The following is a 19,317-nucleotide window of genomic DNA, read 5'->3' on the forward strand; positions in this document are numbered from 1 at the left end:
CATCATGTAGCGTTAGCATTCCCACATTTTCTCACTCCTCCCTAACATGCTGTCCAAGTTCCATCCCTGTCCTAGCTCATATCTTATCGTGTAAGATATTCCTCTCAGAGTTATACTGACTACACCTCATAACATGACTTCAATCCTCAACATTGTCAGGAACATTACGAACATCACTTTTATCTGATATGCACGTTGCCGTTAAATAAAGAGTTGATTTTAATCCACTATGTCCAAATCTTAATCTGGAATAAACCACTTCCTCTCTTCTGCACATCCCTTTGAAAGTCTTTCCCCCCCTTTACTGATTTCTGTATGATGTGGTAGTGTCTCCCTTTGATATCTGTGTCCCACTTCCTCTGCCACGAATCCCTCGCTGCCTTTCTTATCAATGATCTGACCTCACCTTTTTCCAAATTAAACTGATATTATTGCATCGTCATTTTAATTCCAGCGCTCTCTTTGCAATCGCGTCTGCTTTCTCACTACCTTCCGCGCCATGACGAGCAGGCCCCCGACAAAACTGTGCATTAATCCCAACGCTCTGCATTCTCAGCATCATCGTACATATTACCAACAATCAATCATCTCTTATTGTTTCTTTTAAATTCATATTCAGAGCTGCATGCAGTAGAGTCTGAACACATGGAAACGTTTCCTGCTGTAAATACAGTTACTCTATCATTCCCTCTATTGCACTATGACTACATCAATCTGAGACTCAGGTACGAACACTCCTGTTACAACATGTCCACTCCTTGGATCTTTAGTTCCACCAGTAAATATTGGCATACAGTTGTAATAATTCCTCTTCACATAATCTCAAATGAAATATCCATTGCTATCCTCATTCCTTTCAATCCATTTTCTCTCCTGCTCCACAAGTTGCAAGTCCACATTGGACCGCTGGAAAAATATCTATGGGGGAACATGACCCCACGCAGTATTTGTGGTGAGGGGGGGGAATGAGCAAAGGAGAGCTAAGAAGAGAAGTCGATGTGTATGTATCATTGGGAAAGGAATTCAGGGGTAGACACTACCTCTCTATTCAACCTGAAGTTAGGAACAGAATGTTTCTGCACTTCTCTGTCCTGTTGCGACTCAGTTAGACCATGTGTTTACGCCGTAATATCGCCAAAGTATTAACATAAACATGGCAAAAGCATCGTTTTGACGCGCTGATGCGTGCTCCGACCGCAGAGGGTCTGAAACTGTGGTGATTGAGTTTGGGGCACTGTCTGCCAATTTACTCTTTGTGCATTGTAGGGAAACATGTTTCTGTCTTGCGTGAATGTGGGAGTCTTGAGACTGTAAGCCATGTTTTTTAATTGGTCAAATCATACCACCACCAATCATATCTTCACTGTTGCCCTTGTTGTAGATGCCTGTTGCACAATATTTGTTGTGCCCTGTAGTATTTTCTACTTGTCTGTGGTTTTGGTTTTGTATAGGGGCCAATATTGTTATTTCTTAGGCCACTGACTTTTGTGTCATAATTTACACAATTAAGAATAATTAAATGGATTTAATTTTTGTAAATCTGTTGACAATAAACAACTTTTATTTACTGTATTTGGACTCTGTACCTCTTTTATGAAATGCTTAAGTATAGTAAGGTGTGTAAATTAAATCCATATATATATATATATATATATATACTGTATTGTACCCGAATTTCAAAGCCAGACCATAATGGCAGCTTGTTTGGAATACGATCTCGTATTTTTCGAAACGTGTTCACCGAAACGTGTTTCTGGAAACATTTTAAACGAGAAATAGGCCATGCAGTTGCTGAATCTGTCCTCTTTTCGAATCGACAAAGGCCAGTTTTAAAAGATTTTCGTCCGATTTTGAGAGGCGTTCGTCACGCTCATCCCGCTCGTGATTTCCGGGTTGGCACTCCACCAATCAGATGGGTCATTGAGTCCGACTGCCCACTGGCTGATTCAACAAGTCAAATCGGCCCAAATGAAGGCAGACGGCTCCTCCGACAGACAACGGCACGGAACACACCGAACAGACTCGAGTCACCGACCTCGCCAGACTGTCCGACGGCCGACAATCAGGGTGGTGTGTCAGCGCCGTAACAGTGTAGTATTGTACCAATGATGAAAGTTATTTCAATAGATGGTCAGTAGGCACCATTTAGTGGACAGATGGTACAACTACATCATCTGATGTGTGATTTCTCTGACACTGACTGGGTTCCTGTTAGACTGGTTTTGACGTCACTGATGATTTTCTGCCCTGTAATCATCCAGTAGTGATTGTGTATCTACTCCCCATTCATAAACACAAGCTGATCTCATGAGATTCAGTACTTTTTTTACGTTTTCTTCTCAACCCGTTCAACATGATTCCTCCATATACATTTCTGATCCAACCATAATCCTAAATATTTAAACGTAACGCTGTTACCCTTTCCTTTGTTACTTTGAACATTCAACATGTTGAAGATGCATACTATTTAGCCTTCTCTTTCTGATAGAAAACATGTTATTCGGATCCGAAGTACTAATACTAGTATGTAGTTATCCTACTTAAACATGGCTATTGCACGTACTATATATCCTGATCTTTTGCACACCCTGCACTAAACCATCACCAATCAAAATGTATGAGAAGTAAAAGTACTCATTGTGCAACAAAATGTTCCCGTGTCTGTGTTTTGTCACTATATATGAAGTTTCTGAATTAATATCACCGCTGCATTCATGTGTATGTTGCATTTTACTGCTGTAGATGTGCATGGTTGTGCTCAATTCAACTCCGTTTACTGTCATCTGAAAAGTAACTAAAGCTGTCAGATAAATGTGTGTGGAGTGGCGTAAAAAGTACAGTCTGTACATATCTAAAATACGTTACTTGTTGATTCAGTAGTGACATTTGTTGTGCCATTAAGCCTGTCCATTTACGATCATTATAAATATAAAATTTGAAGTCCACCTGAAATTCAACTGCAAGTTTATTCCGCTCCATTGAACATTTCTGCACCGTATCACCTCCCCTGTGTTCTTCTTTGAGAGAAAATCTGAAACCGAAAGAAATACATTCGTTTTTTTATGTTTTTCGTTTTAATGATAGCGACCCCTGTCTTTGCATTAACCTATCAGCAGTCTGTTTGTTCCCTGTCTGCATAGATGGAGATGGAGAACTGTTAAACTGTGTGTGAAGCAGTAACCTTCTATCGTAGACAGCCACACCACCAGCAGCCTGAGACACAGCAAAAGCCACAGACTGAGAACAACAGCCCACATCAGCTTTCACGCTAAAGTCTCCTCCTTCTCTAGAGGCCAAAAAGTTGCACTGCAAAGAAAAAATGGATACAATCATTGCTGTGATACGTACAACAAAACAGCAATTGTCAGAATCGGCCAGTGCCAACGGTCTCCACTTCACTCCCTGTGTAGTGGACACCAGGAGATGGCTACAAACTCAGAATTCTGACTTTAAAGTCAGAACTCAAATACATGTTTCAGATGGGGCCCTAATCCTCTTCCGTAGAAAGCAGATAACCTGACTTGAGGTAGTTTAGAAATATCAAAGTCACATCTTAATAACAAATCTATACCACCAAAATTCCTGAACATTTTGGATGGACGATATTACCAAACACTTTTACCTTTCCTAAGGAAACTTCGTAACCATTTTATTTGGATCATTGGATCAAAGTCAATTGCATTTAGACCCCCTTCCTCAACATATGTTACAATATCCCTTCTCCTTGTATAATGATCTTTATTTTTCCATTTAAAGTTGAAGTTGTCTAAATGAAATGTCTTGATTGATTTATCAATGTGTTCTAGGAATAAGCTGGATAGATACGTCTACATAAACTCTTCATCTTCGTAAGCAAAACAAATCCAAAGATGGATAAGTTCCTCCGAAGCCAACTATTCAGAATTAGGGGTGCACGATTCAGAAAATATCACAATTCAATTCAATATTGATTTTTAGGCTCAAGATTGGATTCAAAATCGATTTTCGATTCAAAAACGATTCACAGTATGTAAATGTAGTTACTTTTCCCATGTGATTGCAGTAGACAATAAAAACAATTTAAAAAAAATATATTTCCCTGCTATTCTTATCCTTTGTAACTATGATCCCTAAATATTTAACTTCAAAATTACAGGGATATTATAGACATTTTTCAGAGGGTAAACATCAGTAGTTTCTAACTCACTTTTTTCATATTTAAACGTAAACCAGAGGCTTTAGAGAACAGAGAGATCTTATTTAGTACTCCTGAAAACTGTGGTGTGCAGTCAATCAAAGTCAAAACTTACATTACTTTAGAAGTATAAAGGATGATAATACCTCAGAATTATACTTAATGACAGTACACGAGTAAATGTACTTAGTTACATTAAATCACTGATCTTATATCATCTTATCAAAGGTCCCTTAAAACGCTGTTTTATTCTGAAGGGCGATGGAGTGTAGCGGAAGTTGTGTTTGTGTTTCCGGGTCCCGGAAGATGTTACGACCTTCGGCCCATTGTTTTCATTTTACCGCATGATGCGGACGGCGGAGTGATTCATTTTCTACAGAAAGACACATCACAAACTGCTGCATTTGGTTTTAAAACCTGAAACACAACTACAAAGAGCAGGTCTGTTTTCTTTCTCTAACCGGAAACGCGTTAACTGCTATTGTTGCAGGGAGTCCGCGTGCCAAGCTAATGTTAGCCGCAGCTAGCTCCTGCTAACGTGAGTTATGCTGCGTTCCAGGCAACCCGTAACTAGGGATGGGCGATATGGCCTAAAATCCATATTGCGATATACACTGCAGCTTCTTGCAATAACGATATATATCACGATATATAAATTATAATAGAACCATTTCAGACCAGGTTACATAGACCCTAAGGAAAACCAAACTGCTAAATGGATTTTTTTTTTAAAGAGAGAAACGTAGTATGTAGTTTTGAGAACATGTGTTGGGCAAAACTGTAATTATACAACATAATGTTGCAGATAAGTTCAAGTACACTAGTTGCAGAGACTTTAACAAAGAAAAAGCTTAAAGTATTGGGTGTCTTCTCTTTAGTGCAAACCGCATTCTAATAAGAGCTTTACACTTAGTTTAAGTCCTTGATTCCTCAGATGCCGCCCAACACAAAAAGAGAAAGAAAAACCTGGTGTCTGTTTAGTTAAGGAACAGACACTGTACTGAAAATACTTTCAGTATTAGGAATAGATGCACAGATACTTTAAATAAAAACCTATTTCAAACAAAGTTTCTTACCTGCAGCCTAATGTAACGCATTTGAGCACACTTCCCAGGTAGCAAACAGACGTTGGGCCAACGTTATTGCGTCTGCTGTTGTGTTGGGCCAACGTTGGGTGCTGACGTTGGCCCAACGACATTTTGTCCGTTGGGCCAACGTTGGGCCAACCATGTCATTAGATGGCAAGCAGACCTGTTGCCAACTTAAAAACCACTAAAATAACGTTGGGCCAACGTTGGGCCAACCATTTCATTAGATGGCAAGCAGACCTTCTGCCAACCCAAAAACCACTAAAATAACGTTGGGTAACGTTGGGACCCCATGTCATTAGATGGCCAGCAGACCTTCTGCCAACCTAAAATACTTTACCAACCTTTTACCAACTTAAAAACTAAAACAACATTGGGCCAACCTGAACGCCGACCTTCTGCCAACCTAAAAATTTACCTTACCAACCTTTTGCCAACTTTGGGTCAACCATTTTTTTAGACTGTCAGCAGATCTTCTAACAAATTAAAAAATATAGCCTATTTTAACCATCTGCCAACTTCATAAATAGTAAATCTGCAAACTTAAACTTAAATAGGTTTTACCAACCTTACCTCAAATTTTAAGATTGTGACATGGCCTTCTCATTACGCATTAAGAGAACGACAGGCACAACGGACAAACTGAATTGGTTATAAAATAAACCTATTTATTGGTAACAAAATTAACATTACAATTTAATGCAGTTCACGTCTTGTGGTGCTGTTGTTGGAAAAACTTGAGCACATAATAAATAAATAACACAGGATGTGAGCCGATTGACAAAATAGTTGAAAAAAAAACAACACAAAGGCAGTCAGTGGAAAAATGCTAAGATAAGTAAAAAATAAAGTCAAAGAAATCAACAACAAGGAAACCAAAAGGGCGGCAAAGAAAATGCGGAAGAAGGCCAAAAATCCCAGCTGAAAACTAAGAAAATGTGCAGATTCTCTTCTGTATTCTGCAGTTTTTGCAGATTTGAAGCAAATTAGATTGTGTGTGGCTCTTAGGATGAAGATGGAGCAGAGGAGGAGAAGTAGCAGCATCTTTTCCTGTAAAAAACAACAAACATAATGGAACTTTTTAGAACATTTAAGATGTGTCGTTCTATTTAATTACACAACCCAAAAACAGAAAGAAATTGGGGTGGGTGTAAAATATATAAACAGCAAACAGAAAAACAGAATGTGATCATTTCGAAAAGGAGATATTTTACACACTACACAAATTACACATTTGACTACACTGTTAGACTTTGCTGTAATTTCTACAGTACCATAATTTTCTTTCCCGGTTCATTACTGTAATATGCATTGCATTATGGGTATTAAAATTTGATTTACAGTGATTTACTGTATGGTTTTTTTTTTTAGACCTAAGCTAAAGATTGTGTAACTCAAAGAATATGGTGTTAGGAGTTGAATGTATAGCTACCATGGTTTATGGGGGGAAAGTAAAATGTATTTATTTCCCTAGCCGCTTAACTTTAAATTTGACCAATCGTTAAACAATTGATTAAAGGACTCTTTTATATGGCTTTTTTCTTGACAACATAATGTTGTTAGCTATCTAGCTATATATTATGTCATTAACTTGTAATACATCTGTTATTCTAACAATATAAGAGTTATCTACATCATACTGGTTCCCTGCATACTAATGCATGGCATTTTTTTTAATCTTGTTATTGTGTTTTATAACCCCATGCATGCACTTAAAAATATACATTTTAATTATTTCATATGTATAATAACAGTCAGTGTAAAAAAAGGCCATAGTAACACTTGCTCTCGCTCCTGAGATGGTTGACCAATCAGTGATGAGAGTCATCGCTTTGATCTCCTGCCAATCACTCGCGCTCAGACAGAAGAAAGGCACAGACTGCAGCAGCTGCAAAAAGGACCTTTCTTTATCTTTTCTTTCCCATTTTCAGACTTGTTGAAGTGATGTGTGTAACGTGAGAACGTAAGTTTAAACTATTCAGTACTTTGCTAAACTGTCGTGGGTTTTACTACCTCGTTATCTGTGTAAATGTTAAAAGTACGTTTATTCATATTTCAATAACTCGGCTACTATGTGGATTCGAAAGTTTCGATCCGTATTCCGACATGACATTTATTTGGAGAGAGATATATTATAGATATAATATTGCTCTTGCTGTGTTTCTTATTGGCGTAGCTGATATATTTTTATTAGGCCTACTTGTGTAGCCCGTGTTAATATTCAGGTTGTGTTAGGGGCAATTTGCTAGTAACGTGCAATCACCAATAAACCGGACCAGCTGTGGAGCACGTGCTTAGTTATTACAAGTGTATTACACCGTTTGCTCCATCAAGGATATGTGTGCTGTAATAGATGTGGCTTATTCTTGGTTTGTTACTGAGCAATATGTTACAATGTAACATATATCTATGTTAATTATTACTGAGAAATGAATGCAATTCTTAGTATTGTTTGTTGTTATATGCTGGTGGCAATAATATTTAGTTTGGTAAACAATGGGCCTCATTCACCAATATCTTCCTAAGTTTTCTCTTAAATATGTTCTTAAGAAGGTTTCTAAGAAAAGACTACGTCGATTCATGACGTGTTCTTAAACAGACGATTTGTTCGCATCTGTGTTCTTTTAGGATTGATGAATCCCCGTCTTTGTAACTGAAAGCGTGCCAGTTGTTCCTAATTAGCATAAGAAAACGCCCGCAAATACCCATATAAGGACATGACACTTCCTGTGCACCTCCTGGGAGACGGGTTTTCGGAGATTAGCCGGGCCGCGGTGGAGGAAGTACTGAATCTCAAAGTACAAATAACAAGAGACATATTTACTTTAGTAAAATTATAAGGTGTCCACTACCACAAACAAGGCCTGGCTTTTTAAAAGTTCCTATCCTAACCAGCATAAAACGGAAATGTGTTAGAATCGGAATGCGGTTGGTTTTATTCATGGATGTATTTTATTTTCTTTAACCATGCAAGTAAGCAAATAAAATGTGTGAAGCAGCGCAAATGGGGAGATGTAGAAGAGGTCCAGCCAAATAAATAAGATATGAACGCGTCTTACGCGCCGCCGGGCGGAGGAGTAACGACGCTGTGTGAGAAAATAGATATAGCAACTATGATTTAAAAACGGAATAATAAAACAAACGTTTTCACTTTTACCGGGGCTGTATTACCGAGGCTGCGCCCGGGCTCTGCAGCACCACAGCCGGGCTGGATCGGTGTTGCCCCATATATACAGTATCTACGGCAACAAAACTTCACTGGTGAGACAAACGTGTGACAGTCAGGAGAAACGTTTTGGCAGGGGGAAACTGATCAGAAAATGTAACGGGACATTGTAGAAATGTAGTGGAGTACAAAGTATAGATAATTGCTGCAAAATGTAACAAAGTAAAAGTCAAAAGTAGGCTATGCACTATTGAGTCTACTTAAGTAAAGTACAAATACGTGAAAAATGTACTTAAGTACAGTTAGGACGAATTTGTACTTTGTTACATTCTACCACTGCATTTTGGCCCTATAAATACCGATCAATCACCAAATAGTGTTAGTGTGTTTTTGCATAATATGATTTCTTTTTCAACAAATGATCAGGAAATACATTACAGTACAATACTATCATTGTAAACGACTGTAGAATTAAATAAAATGCAGTAAGCAATCATTTGGAGCAAATTGTCATCACTCAAATTTGCGGTAAGAGTGCTTTTCAGTGTTAAATGGATTTTGTTCTTAGCTAAGAACAAATCCAAGTTAAGAAAAACATTAGTGAATGCCAGAATCTTCGTAAAAGTTCGTAAGAAGGGTTTAAGAACACATTTCTTCGTAAGAACGGTTTGGTGAATGAGGCCCAATGTTCATAGTAAGTATTATTTCAGAACCACTTCAAAGTGAAAAGCATCGCCCAAGTCACCACCTTCCTCCAAGGGCTCACCGAATTTGAGTGGAAGACATCAAACTAGGTAAGCATTTTCTTGTGTGATGTACTATAGTTCACACATCAGAAAAATGTTCACAGACAAGAACAGTGCAGCTGCAGTACCCTGCCTGCTCAAAAGAAATGTATACTGTCATATTCTATGTTTTTGCACAAGTTGTTAGTCGGTTAACCGTTAGATGAGATAAACTCATGACCATTTCTCTTCAGTACGGACCACCCCACCAGAGCATAAATACTCTTGTCTGGATTGGAGACCCCCAAGCAGATGTGGATCAACAAGCAGAAGTACCATGGGTTCGGCCCCTCCATCATCCTTCACAAATCTTCTAAAGCTTCTAAACAAGACTGTTCCTTCTTCCCCTCCCCCAACCAAATGCCCATCAACTTCAGCTCTGTGGTAAACAACCACACCACATTTTTCTACAAGTTACAGTATCATACTGTACAATGGAACTGGGTGCAGGGGGCATCATACTGTAAAAAACATGTACACTTATGGTATTGTAAGGGGGTAGTTACAGTGACTCCGCATATCTACATAGAAAGTCTAACAGTGTATTTCATGGTACATTTTAACGTCCATTTTGAATTTGATGCCAGCAAGACATTTTCAAAAAAAGTTTGGTCATGTTGGGGTAGCACATATTTTATACATCTTCATGCAGTGAAGATAAGGCTGTATGCCTAGTGAAGATGAAATACGCCTCTGTTTAATGGTAGGTTAGACAGAGGAAGAAAAAACAATCATTGGAAGACACTTACATTCACTTTCGCAGCTGCTGGAATCTGCATGAGGGGGAGGCATCTGCTTTTCTGTGTTGAAGAAAAAAATTATCAAAATGTAAATTACTTAAAACTCCAACCATTTGCAAAGGTATTTGATCAGTCTTACAAAAAAAAAAACATCACCATTACTTGGCCTTACTAAAGGCCTTGTGTACCTTTTTCTGTTGCTCTTTTTTTTCTTCCTCCATTTCGGTCTCCACTGTACTTCAGCCAGGTTTTAATTTTTTCCTCGGCTTCCACCACTTTTGTGCCTTGTTTTTTGGCTGCATCTGTCAGCATGAAATTAAAGAAAATTAAACAGAGAAAGGGTTAGCCGACAGATCATCTGAGTTGTATTTTGTAGAGTTCTGTACGATTAGTTGATTAATTGGCATTCTTCCATTGACTTGTATTTCATTCAATGACACATTATGTGAGACTGTAAGGGGTTGTTTCCTCTTTTGCTATTTCAAAGTTATGTCTAAGTTTTGAATATTTAAATGTTTTTAAAACATATATCACCTATGACAACTTTTGCCAGCAAGAGCAGAAAAGGGGCTCTTCTGTCCTCTCCCTTGCCAATTAAAATTGTTGGCCAACTCATTGGTCATAATTTCCCTCATGATTCTGTGGACAATGTCTTTGGCAGATGTTCCACCCAAGCTGGTAAGATATCTTGTCTATGAAAACAAATCATGTGTTAAGCAGCAGTAAATCAGGTCTAGGTCTCTAAATATGTTAGTATTATTTTAAGTGAAGTTACAGAACATCATTAGAATTTACTAGAGAACGTTGTGTGTCTCTGTTTGACAGCCTATCCTCCAGATCTTTTATGCCTGTCATGCTCCTTAAAGGAAACTGAAATTCCTCATTTACAACTTCAGCTGCATTCTCTCTTCTCAGTATGGCCTGAAGGAGGAGCGAATTCTGCCTGACTTGACCCTTTATCTCTTCCAGCATCTGATAGAGCCGGAGTTCTCTTTCTGAATAAGACAAACATAAGATGCAACATTATAACTATACAGAATTGAATGTATAAAGAGAGAGACTGTGTCTCTTGTTTTGTTGTCTTTATCATAACATAACTTTTCCAGCCTTTTGTTGTATCCATCCCAGCTTTTTTTTTTAGACATGTTGCTGGCATTAAATTCAAAATGTGCTTACATTTCCTATAAATTAGTAAAATTTGACATTTTCAACATTTGATATGTTGTCTATGTCCTAAATATGGGTTTACAAGAGTTTGACATTTTACATAACATCCCAAGTTTTTTTTAAATTGTGGTTGTGAAAAGGGTTTGTCATTTGAAAATAGTAAAACTTAGCCAGGCAAAGTTTTTTGTTTTTATTCATTTTATTTTTGTTACTTGAACAGTTTCTAATTCATGTTATAGACTAAAAGGGTAATTGCTAAAACTCCAAGTAAACTATTGTAAAAGGTTTGGAATAGTTATACGTGCCATCTTGTCTTGGTTCAGGGACTGTCACAGCAGGTGCTGATGGTGCAAATAGAGGTATGGTTGGCAAGGTCAGGCTTTTGGCTCCATTACTGCAGAATTTCTTTTTTGGTCTTTCCATTGTCTCTGCATATGAAACAGTAAGAAACAGAATCAGTAGAATGTACAATCTATTTACTTCCATCCAGAGTTTCGCCAATCTTATACAACAGGAAAGTGACTATTGCTCAAAGTTCCTTTCAACATATCGTCCCCTTGGAATTATTATTCTATTTACATTCTATCTACAACTCTAGGGATGATATTCCCAAATCTTTAATTTGGATTTAAGGAATCTTTGGTGACCATTATGGGGAAATAATTCCTCAAGGCTGGTGCAATGACCACTGAATGTTTTCGTCTGTACCTGTGTGGAGCCGGCTTGTTGAGGCCTGCACTGGAGGTCTTCCTGAGGCTGTACCAGATGTAAATCCATTTTACATATTTTGCCGATGGTCTGTTGGACACATTAAGAGTAATCAATTTTTATACTGCAAATAAGCAGTAGGCTATAAAAGGAGAACAGAGAATAGTGGAAACATACACTCTTTTCCGTTACTGTCCTCATCTGTAGACTCCAAACTGTTGCCTTCACAGAACTTCACCAGCTTTCTTCTGGCTTTTCATAGGAACCTAAATATAGAAACAAACAACATCACTAAACCTATTATCTGAACATTTGAAAAGAACTGCTTGTCTAGGCTAGCGCAACACAGGAGCATCTTTAATTTTGAGCAATAGATTTGAATAGTTATTTCTCTATATTTCTTAATACTTACTCAATAACTTACCATACTCAGCCACCCATTCAGTTTCATATTCGTCCCATTCTTCATCAGGGTTTCATTTTTTTTCACCTGCTTTTCTACATCTTGTACCGTTATATGGGGCCAAAAGGAAACTTTTTGTCGATGCTCAGCCAGTCACTTGGTATAACCTCGGTCTCATTCTTTTCAGTAAAAACAACTATTGAATACATCTATAAAAAAAAAAATTTAAAAAAATATCTAGTGTTACAAACTATATACATTTATTGAAGCTCTATTAATTTCCCTAACTGTGGAAATGATCTAAACTATTCTAAATCTTATTATTACTATTCGTTATGATTGGTAAGTACTGTACATTTGTCAGATGCAGAAAGGGGAATCAAGCAGTATGCAGTAAAGGATATGCCACAAACCCATCCTTATACTGTAAAAGAAGGACTTTTGAAACAGTCTGCGTGAGGAACAATAGTCAATGACTGCCCGGTTGTTTCACCAAAGGGATATATCAAGACTTCGATGAATCAATGGGATAGGTGAAAAAAGATGACTTGTTTTGGAATTTAAGACAGACTAGATGCGATGCTTCCTTGTCTTTTAAAATATTTTTCACTATATAAATATCTCCATTGAACAGAATATAGTTGTCTCCCTCTGATAAACTAATTGAAGATCCACCATTTACATATTGCTTATACTGTGTAAACTGCTGAGATGTCACATTGTATGGAAAAGGCCCATTCTTATGTTCCTGGTAAAAACCATCCTTGCACACCCTTTTTTTAGTTCTGACATTTGCTTTTTCTGACAATCTCCTGATGATCTGTTGAAGGGGCTGCGTAGGGGTCCTAATCATTTTTTTTAATGTGTAGAGGAAGTTCTCAAATGGGAAAGCTGAGAAATTATGCAGCACACCAAACTGCCTTGCATCATTGGCAAGATGTGTCAGCCCGTGTATGTTATACACAACGTAATTACCATAAACAGATTGAAAATGCTCAACAAATGTGATCAGTAACTTTTCAGCAAAATCACAGTACTGGAGGCACAGTGAGGGGCAGCATAAAATCCGAATGGCTACATGCAGAAGCATAAAATTGTGGTATAGAACATTTGGCAGATGGTCTTTCAGTGCCACTGGACCAGTGTACAGGAGAAAAGTTCTGAACTCTGTTGCTTTCCACCTATCTACCTCAACAAGTGATCTCCCCTTCCGTGCAAACTCTCTGGGGAGTGTCATGGCAAAGGACATAAGAGCTGCAGAAATTAGGCCTATCTGATGAGCACCTAAACGAGTTGGAAGTAGTCCCCTCATCCAAAAACCTATCAACTTTCTCATAACCCCAAGAAAAACCAGGTGCATAACATCTAATGGAAATTGGGTAACCATACCAATTCCAACCCCTGTCAAAACACTGGTCCCTTTATGGGTGAAACTCATCATCTTTATTGATAAAAGACGATTCTGTCCTTAAGGGTGAATCAACTTCAGGAAAAGTCATGCGATTTTCGCCCCATGTTCCCCCTCTGTGTGCATTTTTCACAGCCGTGGTATGCATTGTGGGCTTTAATGTTTTTTACAAAAAAAGCCTCCACTGCAGGCCGCAAAACAAAATTGGAAATTTTAATATCTACACATTTGCCAATTACATCCACACCTCTAATTTAAGCTTTCCATATTCATTCACAAATGTTTCCAGGAACAGATTGACATTCTCTGGTTTTTAGATCCAAGATATAAAGCGATGACGAATGGTTGCTTTGTTTTGTCTTCTTCTACCAAGCCTAGAATGGGCCAGAACTGCTGATTGCTGCTTTTGAACAAGTGTATCCATCAATATTCACTTGTAAATAAATGGGCTTTGGGAGAGGGTCTATCTGGTTTAACACATGCCTAATGCCTTTCTCAACTCCAAAATAATGCATGGTGCCACCAGCAATCTGCTGGACCTCATAATTTGTTGGAGTACTTCAGTGATAAGCGGGCATCCTTCGCGGAGATATGGATGATATCTTCTCAGGATGCCCAAGAGCCCATTTAGGTGGCATTGTGGTATTTGGCTGTCTATTGCCCAACCTCTGAGCTCCTCCCCAAGACACTCTGCAGACTCAACAGATTCGTCATCACTTGAGTCAGTTTCTGTTGGAGCATCTGACCAAAATTCACCAATCACGTTATCGCGAACATTAAACTCAGTCTCTAACTCGTCTGATTCATAGGACATGGGCCAATCAGATACAGCGTCTGACCACACATCATCAGCGCAGGGCGTGTTTTGCCAGGCATATATTTACGTCGGCTGCGTCAGATTCAGCATTGACGTTAACCTCACTATGAACCTCACTAAGGACGTTGTAAGCCCTCCGGCTGCCTGCCGGACGTTTTAGTGTTCTGTCTGAATAAATGTTTGCAGACATAGCTAGTGTGTAGTTACGTAGCTATCTCTGTAGGGCTAAGTATGCTGCCAAACAAATAACTAACGTTAATTACAGCTGATTTCGATTCTGTTTAATCTAGCTAACGTTATGCCTACGAAAAGCTATGTTTACCTAGCTATGGCTCGATAGCTAGCTAACGTTAACTGTTAGCTAGAAGCTAGCAGGCTAGATGTAGATGCTAGCTGTCGCGCAAATTCCGGTATGCTAAATTATAAGGCGAAATTTACATCAGATTGCTAACGTGAAGCCATATAACAGATCGAGCCTTACTAGATAACAGATTGATTACATATTGAAACAAATAGCTATATAACAAAACAATATATTTAATCGAGCAGATTACCTTGGACTGGCTGGGCTAACGTTAACGGCTGAAGTGGAGGCTAACGGTTAGAAGATAACGGAAAATAACGGTATACAATTCTATATCACACACTCACCGTTCTCTTGTAAGAATGAGCTCGCGCTCATCTTTAGGTCCGATGCATCCAGACGTTTAGATGGTATTCATGTTGTGTAAGTAATATAGCGAGGACAGGGTATGATACCTATAAAATACGGTGTTTACATAAATAAACTGTACATTGTTTACATACGGTGTTTTACATGTCAAACGGATCTGCTGCTGGGTAAGGTTTGTTTAGATGACTTGTCAGACAAATAAAACAATGATTAACAAGTAAATGTTTCTGAAATGTATTGTATGAAATCCGAAGTAAGCTAAAAGTAAGTGTCGGTGTTGGTGACTTGTTTGTCAACACACTGGGCGCAGATATGAGGCTGCTGTCTGTAGCAAAGCTTTTTTTTTCGATAAGGGATTAGCCCAGGAAAATTTATTTAAAACCAGATGTAACGTTTTTACAGCAGACTGTAATAAACAGCCACTGTGTCACAGCACTTAATGAAAGATTCTGGACTTAAAACGCATTCAATGCATATTATTATATTTTGCACATTATGCAATGATTTGCACATGTTGTATCTTGTTTTTGTATGTTATTACTTATACTGTATTTATACAGTAAACTTGTTTTGCATAAACTTTAATAAAGTACTTAAAATAAGGAAAGATTGAACATGTTACCTCATTTTACCCCCTTATGTTACATTTTCAGTTTTACACAAAATGTGAATGTAGAGGAAATTATTATTCTTATATTATTTTATTCATCCATCTTTTGTCATATGATGTCCTGTCATTTCTTTGTAATCTTTAATAAATACATTGTTCTGATTTCACACATTTGATGCATTGTATTACTTGGAAAAACGCTCATAAAAAACGAAAGCCAGACAAATATTCTTTCGCCATGTTTACTGGGAAGAGTGATAAAACATGAAATGCTGCTAGCATATATTTTGAAGTAACGTAATTCGGCCATTGCAGCTGACCATACGTAACGTTTTGCCTAACGTTGTATTTCTGTCAGATAGGTCGGGCCATCGCAGCTGACTATGCCAACGTGGTCTAACGTTGTATTTCTGTTGTATAGGTTGGGCCAACGTAACCAACCAATATTGACGTGCCCTAACGTCTGTTTGCTACCTGGGTTGTGTGTACACACACACACACACAAAACCGGGAGAGTCGGGACTTTTTCACGGTGGGCCGGTCTGATAATAGTTATACTTTGCAAGTTCTTAGCAACACCATCCAGCGGCCTGGTGTGCCGCGGCCGGTGTTTCGGTTTAACTGGTTTTTGAATTAACTGGTGATAGATGCAGATGTGGTGTGGGCGTGGCCTTTCAGGACCCATTCCCGACTAACCAGGAAATAAACTATTTTTCATTCATTTGTCGGTGTCTTGTGAAACTTGACGATAGAAACGAGTTGCTGAGCATTAATTCTGGTCCCCCATTCATGAAAACACTAGCCGTTGTCACTGCGAAATATCATCCGTTGTCTGGCGACTGTGTCTCGATCTTCTTACTGCAAGCCGCGAGGACACCCAGATCGACTTGTGAATTTACATTAGTAAACATTTCACCATTAAAAAACAACACTGTATCTAAAATTTAAGCAAACTGGGATATGATATATTGTAGAAAAAGAGCTGGGAAAGTTTCATGTTAATCTGTTTTATTAAATTTTACCCTATCACATAATGTCATGCAAAATGTGTGGGAATTTGTAATCTTTAAAGGCTCAGAAAACTAAACTGCAGTAGCACTTACACTCATGTCCGTTTAAGGATTATCCACCTAAATAGACACATACTGTATGAACGAAAATAAAAATAAAAACGAAAAAACGCTGGGATTCAACTGGATGTAATGGATCAGGGAAAACGGCGGAGTAACTTACACATCATCTATACCATTACACTACACACCGCTGAAATGGTTTTGTGATTTCTATCTATATAGTGGACTCTTAGTCTAAATTAACACAGGTTAACATATGAGAGAAATATACGCCCATGTTAACTGGTGATATCACAATTTAACATGGGCAAATGCAAACCTAGAAACTGTAAAGTAGGTTCATATTTGCCTCACATACCGAAAACTAACTGATGTACAACACACTGCAGGACCCACTTAACACTTTATTCCGTTTTGGGGGTAAAATGAAACACGTCAGTCATGACTGACGTGTTTCATTTTGCGACACGTCAATGACTGACGTGTTTACTTTGCGGTCAACTAGTTGTGTTTTTATGTCAACCCAGAATCGCTTTTGTTCTTATGGTAGCCTATACACTATTGTTATGACCATATGGCCATTGTATTGTAGCAAAGTGCTGATCCTCGTTTTTCTCTCGCGACTTAGTGTTATCTTAGTCTCCGGGTTAAGTTATGAAGTGAGTTGCAGCAAAAGTCTAGTGATTTGATGTGAAGAACTATAAAGCTTTTTTTCTCAGAGTTTGACTTTTATTTATCCCACACTTATAATTTGGTGGCCTACTTGACACACAAAATGGTCATGGTATATGATTACAAATCTAGGCTACTCGAGAGAGTTTGATATCATTCAGATTCCTAATATGGGTCATATGAAATTAAACACAACTATAATCACTTGACTTGCGGCCCAGGTTGAAGAGACTGTGCTGAGATAGACCTACACATTAATAACAATGAATGATATGCGTTTGCACGTGACTCGTTTTTCATTTTTTTTTAACTAAAGTTTTTGGCCTTTTTTTTTTTTTTTTTTTTTTTGGAAGGCTCCCCTCTCCCTCCCCATTTATTTAATTTTCTTTTTTTTTTCCCTCTTACCACTTTTTTTTCTCGGTTTCTTTTTCCCACAGCTGACCGCTGTCTCCACGCTGCGTTAGCTGGGTGTAAAACCTCAATGTAGTTTATGTTTTACTTACAGGCGGTATTTAAATATTAACCGATCTCAATACACTTAATCCATGTTGTACTGTTATTGAATTAACTTGGGATGCCGCTGCAAGAACGAAGACTGACAACGTGGGTGGCTGTGTCAATGCCTGTTCACAATTGGCTACTGCAAGCGTCAGTGTGTTTTCCAAAATTTTCCGTTATCTGTGTTATATTTGTAGCCTATCATTCCGTTATTAATCTGACTTCAAGTTGATTTGAGATTCTTTCATACAGGGATAAGTGAAACATACTTTCTGAGGTGTTTGCAGTATATTTGTGGCGATAGCAACGACTGATGCCAGAATTTATTTGTGCCCAATTTTCTACCGTTGATTGTGTTTTATATTGAATTCTACGGACGTGCATCATTCTCATCACTATGGTAGTGTACACTACTACTCATTCATCATATTTGGACAGGACATATGTCAATGGACAGGACTCAGGACGGTCAAACTCCCATTTTATAGCGATTTGGATATAGGCGCAGGTGTGGAAAGGTGAAATATCAGGTTTGTGCTGGTGTCTTTGTTGTTAGCTTGTTTGTTATCTATAATAGGCCTACCCTACCTATAGGCTGGACACCGTTTTATAACTAACTAAAGCGTGAATGTCACTAGATAATCTAAAAAATCGGTGTGTCCGTGCATGGTTTACAGTCAGAACCGTGGTAAGAGACCTTGACGTTACACACTCGCCAGATAACGAGTGATATTTTCGTAACATAAACGACTCATTTGTTCATGTATATCTGTCGGGTCCAAAACTACTGTCCCAGCAACCCGTTCATACCGTAATGTTTTCAAATGAATGTGAAAAAGAGGCGAATTCATCCGAATTGTTTACTGCAGCGGTGCAGCCCTGCCTGCAACACATATCACCAGTTAATTCAAAAACCAGTTAAACCGGAACACCGGCCGCTGGTCAAACTGTGCAGCCTCTGCTCAACCCGTACGGCGGGCCGTGAACTTCACGGTAGATTTTTTTTGGTCCCACTCCGCCGCTGCACATATACACACACTCACACACACGTGCGCGTTCAGCGGGGAAGTACGACGTCTGCAAACACCGGCTGCCAAGATTCCAATCGTCCATTATATAGTGAATTGTCAGGCTGAGAAAAGGCTCCATGGTACGGCTCGACCACTGGTCCGTTGTTGCGGCTTAAATCCAAACCAAGTCCAAATAATGCACCAGCCTTTTTCACCAGCTTCTCGTTTCGCTTTCAGCCATGTTTACTCAAGATGACGCGTTGCAGCTTGTGGCTAAACTTCGCGGGTAGATTGCGCCATCAACATGAATAATCGCGATAATTAA

General features: G+C 38.5%; 2 protein-coding genes and 2 long non-coding RNA genes across 8 annotated transcripts in view; 2 read left to right on the forward strand and 2 right to left on the reverse strand.

Annotated features, from left to right (window-relative positions):
• LOC120554234 (zinc finger protein 501-like) overlaps positions 1 to 19,317 on the forward strand; it is a 223,975-nt gene that overhangs the window by 167,875 nt on the left and 36,783 nt on the right. For 2 of the 4 annotated variants that reach the window (XM_039792996.1, XM_039792997.1), the window contains exon 1: positions 4,480 to 4,615. The exons of the other annotated variants lie outside the window; for them this stretch is intronic. The gene's annotated coding sequence lies outside the window, so the exon portion shown is untranslated. Of the gene's footprint in view, positions 1 to 4,479; positions 4,616 to 19,317 lie in introns of those variants that run through there. 4 annotated transcript variants of the gene reach the window in all.
• The window catches only part of LOC120554212 (gastrula zinc finger protein XlCGF57.1-like), a 443,376-nt gene that overhangs the window by 145,812 nt on the left and 278,247 nt on the right, over positions 1 to 19,317 (reverse strand). The window lies entirely within an intron of this gene.
• LOC120554273 lies at positions 6,233 to 10,520 on the reverse strand. 2 transcript variants are annotated; one of them, XR_005638345.1, is made up of 4 exons: positions 10,488 to 10,520; positions 10,142 to 10,255; positions 9,963 to 10,013; positions 6,233 to 6,312 (listed from the first exon to the last, which is right to left on the reverse strand). It is a non-coding gene; the product is annotated as an uncharacterized LOC120554273 (long non-coding RNA). The 2 variants fall into 2 exon arrangements; XR_005638344.1 differs by lacking the exon at positions 10,488 to 10,520 and having other exon boundaries at positions 10,142 to 10,445.
• On the forward strand, positions 6,856 to 9,473 carry LOC120554281. The gene is made up of 3 exons (XR_005638354.1): positions 6,856 to 7,225; positions 9,139 to 9,222; positions 9,408 to 9,473. It is a non-coding gene; the product is annotated as an uncharacterized LOC120554281 (long non-coding RNA).

Source organism: Perca fluviatilis, chromosome 24 (assembly GCF_010015445.1).
Source record: "Perca fluviatilis chromosome 24, GENO_Pfluv_1.0, whole genome shotgun sequence".
NCBI lineage: Eukaryota > Metazoa > Chordata > Actinopteri > Perciformes > Percidae > Perca > Perca fluviatilis.